General features: G+C 35.5%; 1 long non-coding RNA gene across 1 annotated transcript; it reads right to left on the bottom strand.

Annotated features, from left to right (window-relative positions):
* Nucleotides 1-2,126: 2,126 nt before the first annotated feature.
* Nucleotides 2,127-6,145, bottom strand: LOC123649479. The gene is made up of 3 exons (XR_006739016.1): nt 6,130-6,145; nt 3,033-4,392; nt 2,127-2,518 (listed from the first exon to the last, which is right to left on the bottom strand). It is a non-coding gene; the product is annotated as an uncharacterized LOC123649479 (long non-coding RNA).
* Nucleotides 6,146-7,163: the final 1,018 nt, after the last annotated feature.

The following is a 7,163-nucleotide window of genomic DNA, read 5'->3' as shown; positions in this document are numbered from 1 at the left end:
TTATAGATAAAAGGAATTGAGACCAGAATCTGATGCCAAATGGCTTTCCAGAAAGGTAGTACAAATTTCAAGACTAATGTTAGTTAGATGATTCACATTTTAATATCTGCAATTTGTACAGGCTGTGGTGAAGGCACATTGATTTTATTATTCATTACACCTAACAAAGTGCCTGACAATAGGCATTTCATAGTTGAATGTTTATCCAGACTGAACTTTTAAATTAATGTGTCATATTCTTGTTGTTCCAATAAATTCACTGGCAAATTTCCTGGATGAACTCTACCATTTGCTTTTCTTTGTTGAAACCGACCTTACTGCTAAATATTGCTGGAGAAAATCACGTAATTAAGGTTAGTAGTTTCTGTTTAAATTCATGACCATAAACCCCAAATTGGAAGTCAATACTGCCCAACAATCTTACCATGTGTATTCCTTTGCTAGGGGTGCCAAAATAAAAATACCACAGCCTGGATGGCCTAACAACAGAAATGTATTTTCTCACAGTTCTGGGGGCTAGAAGTACAAGATCAAGGCTGCAGTGAGCTATGATCATGCTACTGCACTCCAGCCTGGGTGACAGCCTGTCTTCAACAAACAAACAAAACACAAATAACCATTATCAGAAATTAGTAAGATGACATCAGAGTTTTTCCAGATTTTTAAAATATTATAGATATAATAAGGCAATAATATTGACAACTTTGTGCCAATAAATTGGACAATTTAGATAAAATTGAAAAATTCCTTAAAAGATACAAACTACCAAAGCTCACGGAGGAAGAAATATATAACCTGAATGACCTTATATTTATGAAATGATTGAATCTGTAGTTAAAAACCTTCCCATAAAGAAAACTCCAGGCCCAGATAATGAATTTTACCAAATGTTTATGGAAGGAAGATCAGTAATTCTATACAAACTCTTAACAGAAAGTTGGAGAGGAGGAAATACTCCCAACTCATTTTAAGAAGCCAGATTATCCTGATATGAAAACTTTAAAAAGACTTTACAAGAAAAGAAATCTACAGAATACCCCTCATGAACATAGGTGCAATACTCTAAACAAAATTTTATCAAATGAAACCCTGCAATATATTATTATATAAAAACATTACTACAGCAAGACCAAGTAGAGTTTATCCCTTGAATACAAAGTTGGTTCGGCATTTGCAAATCACTCTAGTTTACCATATTCACACACACACAAACACACATACACACACTAACTCATGATTATCTCATTCGATGTAGATAAAAGTATTTTACAAAATCCAAACATCCAATCCTAATAAAAATTCTCAGCAAAGTGGAATAGAAGTAAAACCTGACAAAGTGCATCTGTGAAAAACCTAATGCTAACATCATATGTCATTGGCAAAAGACCCACCCCTAAGATCAAGAACAAGGCTAGGATGTCTGTCCTCACCTCTTCTGTTCAGTATTGTATTGAACATTATAGCCAATGTAATAAGACAATAAAATAACTCCTCCAGATTGAAAAAGAAGAAATAAAACTATCCTTCTTAACAGATAACAAGATTTTCTATGTAGAAAATAACAAAAATGCTACCCAAACCAGTGTGTTTGGTAAAGTTGTAAGATAAAAGATCAATATTAAAAAAATAAATTGTATTTCTATATGATCAATGAACAAATTCAAATAAAAATGCCATTTCCAGTACCACTAAAAATATGAAATACTTAGGGATAAGTCTGACAAAAGATATATAATACCAGTACACTGAAAATTAAGAAGTATCAAAGGAGTCCTAAAGAAATGGAGAGATATCTTTGTTTTACTTATTTATTTAATTTTTTAAGGCTAGTCAAGTGAAGCAGTGGGAGTGGAGAAGGAACAAAGGAATCTGCAACTGGTTACAATCAATTAGTTTGGAGAGATATTGTGTATACAGTGGTCAGAAGACTTAATATGGTAACTATGCCCATTCTACCAAAATTGTTCTGTAGTTTCAATGCAATGCCAGGCAAAATTTCAACAGGCCTTTTTGTGGGGGAAGGAGATGTAGAAATTGACTAGCCGGTTCTAAAATTTATACAAAAGTTCAACATGCCTTCCTCAATAAGCTTCATAATTTTTAGCTTTTGATTTGGAGACATGTGATTTTTCTTTTCACTTGAACACTTAGAGGCCATTTTAGGGTTATTATATTGGCCTAATTTCAATATTGTTGTGACAAGGAATAGGGAGGCTTTAGGAGAGGGAGAGAGATGGGGGAATGGTTGGAGCAGTTAGAACACACACAATGTGGATTGATTAAGTTTGCTATCTCATATGGGTATGATTTGTGGCCTCTCAAAACAATTATAGTAGTGACATCAAAAATTACTGATCACCATAATAGATATAATAATGACAAAGTTTGAAATGTTGTATTACCAAATATTTTGAAATACATAAACATGAACTGAGCATATGCTATTGGAATGATGATGCCAATAGACTTGTTCAACGCAGGGTTGCCACAAACCTTCAATTTGTAAAAAATGCAATACCTGTAAAGCACAAAAACACAGAGCAAAGTAAAGTAAGGTATGCCTGTAAATAAATCTCACAATACAGTATTATAATTTTTGATTTAAAAAATCACATCTTTTAAAGAAATTAAAATAACTCTATACGTTTATCTACATATTTACCATTTCTCATGAGCTTCCTTTTTCTAAATCTGCAGAACACACTTTATTATTTCCAGTCTAGATATTTCTCATAAGCTCCACATTGAAACATCCTACTATTTGACATCTTCACCTGGATGTCATTTCAAAGTTGCAATGTTCAAAACCAAACTCAATTCCACCCTCCAATAAACTATTTCCTCACTATCCTTCTCTATTGTATACACTCACATTTTCTTATGTCTAACTGTTCAAGCAACAAACTTCCTCATACTATTTTTCTTACTTGCCGCCTTATGTTAAAAAAAAAGTTTTGCTGAAAATGGAAGAGGCTTCAGAGCAGCTTTCTGTCCTATCTAATTATTAATATTTTTCCCTCTACATGTCTTACCTTGAAAATGGATAATTTGCCCATGTGGAAGTAATCTGCAGGAGCAAGATAATAAAGAGCATACATGTTATTAAATGTCTTACAGTAACTTTACTTTTAATCACAATTTTATTTTTATTCTCTGTTCAGTAAGTTACCCCTCACTGAAATCAGAACGCTCCTTTGTAGGGTCAGTGCAAATCCTGAAAACCTCAGGACATGAGCACGCGACTCTGACTGGGCATTACCTTCACACTTGCAGGATGCTTTTGTTGACTGTGTTCTTCCTTTATGGTGACAACTGAAGTTTGTTAAATCATCTAAGATGCATATGTTACTTTGTGTTTATCTTGATGCTATAGGAATTTTATTGAGCTCACTGCTGTGATGATGAAATTTCATTATTTAAAAACAGAGGTGACAACTTCATGGTCATTTCTTATAGCCTCTTGACCTGCTGTTTAAGTAATCCAAAATACACAATACAAAAGTATTACATGTTCATTGAGAAAGTGTGAAGTAAGAGTCTCATGCCTCCCCATGTCCCCTCCTTGTCTCCAAGGTAAGGAGCATTAACAATCTGGTGTCTATTCTTCCAGATACTCTTCTGTATATAAAAAATTATGTATCTGTGTATATTACATATATTTTTTAAAACTGGGATCACATTATGCACTGTATTTTGCAACTGTTTTTGTTTTTCAACTTTTTATTTTAATTATAGATTTCACAGGAAGTTGCCAAAAATGAAAAAAAAGTATAGAGAGGTGCAAGGTAACTTTCACCCAGTTTCCCCAATGGTAACATCTAGTACAAACGTAGTAGAGCTTATTCAGAGTTAACATTTTATATGTCCTCGTGTGTTTGTGTGTGTGTAAGTTCTGTGCAATTCTGTCAATGTGTAGAATCACGTAACCACCACAATCAAGATTTGGAACTATTCCGTTACCATGGGGCTTCCTCATAACTCTATAACTACATGCCCCAATCCCCTCAGCTCTGGCAACTACCTCTTCATCTCTATACTTTTATTTCAAGAATGTTTTACAAATAATTTATACTGGCTTTTCTCATTCAGCATTATTGCCTGAGATCCCTCTGAACTGCTGCATGTATCAATAGTGCGAACGTCCTTGTTTACTCAACGATAGATCATGGACCTTCCTTGTGGGTCTTTAATAGACATATCTTCTTTTTCTTAAAGGATATATGGTATTGCATATAATGCATATATCCATTAATTATTTAACATCTTTTAATGATGCAGATTTGTGGTGGCATCTAAGAATACAATTGGCCCTCTGTATCTGTGGGTTCTCCATCTGCAGACACAAGCAACCATGGGTCAAAATGTTTGAGGGGGGATCCTCAGGCATAGTGTCTAAAAAAAAATTGGGGGATAAAACAATAAAAACAATACAACAGTAAAAAATGCATATAAAAACATAGTATAACAACTATTTATATTAATATAATGTTTACATTGTATTAGGTATTATAGGTAATCCAGAGATGATTTAAAGTATAAAGGAGGATGTACACAGGTTATATGCAAATACTACACCATTTTATATCAGGGACTTGGGCACCAAGTGGATCTTGGATCTTGGTATCCAAGCAGGGTCCTGGAACCAATCCCCCGTGGATACCAAGGGATGACTATAGTAACAATGTAACACTATTCACATCTGCTTTAACACTGGCGAGCACTTCTAAAAATGTAGAAAAGCTAGATACAGGTATTTTAATGAAGGACCTAAGCTTAATCACTATATAGACAGGAGCCTGAATAACAACACACGCATCGAACAATGGTTCTAACATATACATTCTGGCACAAACCTTTCCCCTCGCCTACTGCACTCTGCCCTCCCCTCCTGCACTCTGCCCTCTCCTCCAACCCATGACACAAACATGGGCATCAGTGCAGAAAATGCTGTAAAAATTGCATTTCCAAAGGTGATTTCTAGAAGATAATAATGTTTCTTTCCAGGGAACTTTAACAAACAGATTACAAAACAAGTAGTTTTTCTCTTTTTACTCTAGCATACATTGACAACTTCTCCACATCTAGAAGGGCTACATGTTGCGAACAAAGATTTCAAGTTTATTTTAAAAGGTTGAGGGAAAAGCTCATGGTTGGTAAATCTTCCAGATAGAGGGTTGTCACTTCCAGTGGCTGAATCAGGTAAATCACAGCCAACATTTTTTGCTCCCTGTACCAAGAACACCCAAGGGCCCACTGTGGTCTTGAGTTCTCTCACTGGCCATCCAGGGACCTTCTTGCCATTTCAACTTGGAGGTCCTGGGATCCCCATACTCCCCGTGTGTGTTTCCCATGTGGGTCCATTGGTGGGAAGGCAGAACTGACTGTGGCTCTATTCCCACCATTTACCCATCATCTGGAGTAGGTGCTCAATGAACAGGCTGAGTCTGAACACATGGGTATGAGACACGGTCATTGAAAAACCATGGGATCATACTATAAACAGTATGAAGACTTCTGAAATTTGGTATTTTCACCTAACATCTTCAAGATCTTTTCTTTCCCATGGAGATACTTCAATTTTTACAAATATAGCCACACAAAACCTTTAAATGGCTTCATTGCAGTCTCTGGAGTAGAGAGTCATATAATTTAGCCAATTTCCTATTGACAGGCATTGGTTTTCCTTGTTTATTGCTTTTTTAAAAGTCTCTCAAACTAGCTTACATGCTGATCTCTGTATAAATTCCTTACAGCGGCTTGCTAGTACATCGGTTATGTACAGTGGAAACTGACACACATTGTGCCAAACTGCTTGCTTTAGTAAAGTTAAGACATTTTATACCCCCACCAAAAATGCTCCTTTGCCCACATCCTCAGCAACCATCTTACTGCTGTTTTAGTTTACATTTCTTTAATAATGCAGCTAAGCATCTTTTTACATGTTGTATTATTGATCATTCTTATTTCTTTTGTGAATTTCTTCTTTTTGTTCTTATTTTTTTATTAGAGCTAGTTTTCTTCTTAAATTTTCATGTACTCAAGTGTTTTACGATTACCAGTATTATGCCTGCTTTGAAATACTTTTCTTATCCCACCATAAAATTCTTTTCCCATGTTTTCTTGCAGTACCTTCCTGTATTCAGTTTTTAAGTCCATGTGCCATCTGGAATGTGTATTGGTGCCAAGATGTGAACAACAGAGGCAGCTTTATTTTTTTCCAAAGTGCCAGCACAGTGGTCAAGCAACCTTTGTCGAACATCCTGTCTTTTCCCCATGGACATAAAATTTCTAAGGTGCCAGTTTTCTTCCTAAAAAGTGATATATGCACATGGTTAAGAAAGTAAAACAGTGTAAAAAGGCATATGGTGAAATAGAACATATTACTGACTCCTAATGCTCCTTTCTAGAAGTAACGCCATTAATAGTTCACTGTGTATGTATCCTTTCAGATATCCCATTACATGTGTGACCATAAATGGAGGTGGGACATTTATATTGTTTCTAGTCCTTTGTTGCTTCAAACAGTAAGGCAATGAATATCCTTCTATATATTGCTCACAATGCAGATCTATAAAATTCCTACAAGTAGACCTAACAGATAAAAAAAATGGGCATTTGAAAACTTCACAGATATCGCCGAACTGCTCTCCACAGAAAGTACACTGATACAAACTATCACCAAAACGTCTGAGAGTTTGACTAATCTTTTCAAATTTAGGATAACCATGTAGGCTCTGGTGCACACTTTTCTTTCACTGAGAACTTGGGCAATACCAGAGGAAAAAATCTAATCAACATGAAATTCATTGCTACAATTATTTTTTGATCTTCAGTGTTCATTTTGTGTGTGGTTCTTCCAAAAATAAACAGTTCTCAAAAATTTACAATCTTGTGAGTTGAACTGAAAGTATGTATAATACATGGTGAAATGAAATAGACAACAGATAGAAGTCTAGTGATCTAGGCAGCACAGAGGATGTTAACCCAGCTCGGAGGCCAAGTGGAAGAAGGATGGAGTTGGAAATCCTGGAAGAAATTACCTTCTGTGGAGAATGGGAAGGGAGGAGATGGTCTCGGGTGAAGAACAGCATGTGAGAATTACAGAACAGAAACATAACTTACATCCTCTCTAGCAGTTGAAAGGCACTGATATGGAGGGGTCA

This window comes from Lemur catta, chromosome 13, assembly GCF_020740605.2.
Source record: "Lemur catta isolate mLemCat1 chromosome 13, mLemCat1.pri, whole genome shotgun sequence".
NCBI lineage: Eukaryota > Metazoa > Chordata > Mammalia > Primates > Lemuridae > Lemur > Lemur catta.
Note: the sequence above shows the minus strand (reverse complement) of the source record. Positions and strands in the feature narration are given on the sequence as shown.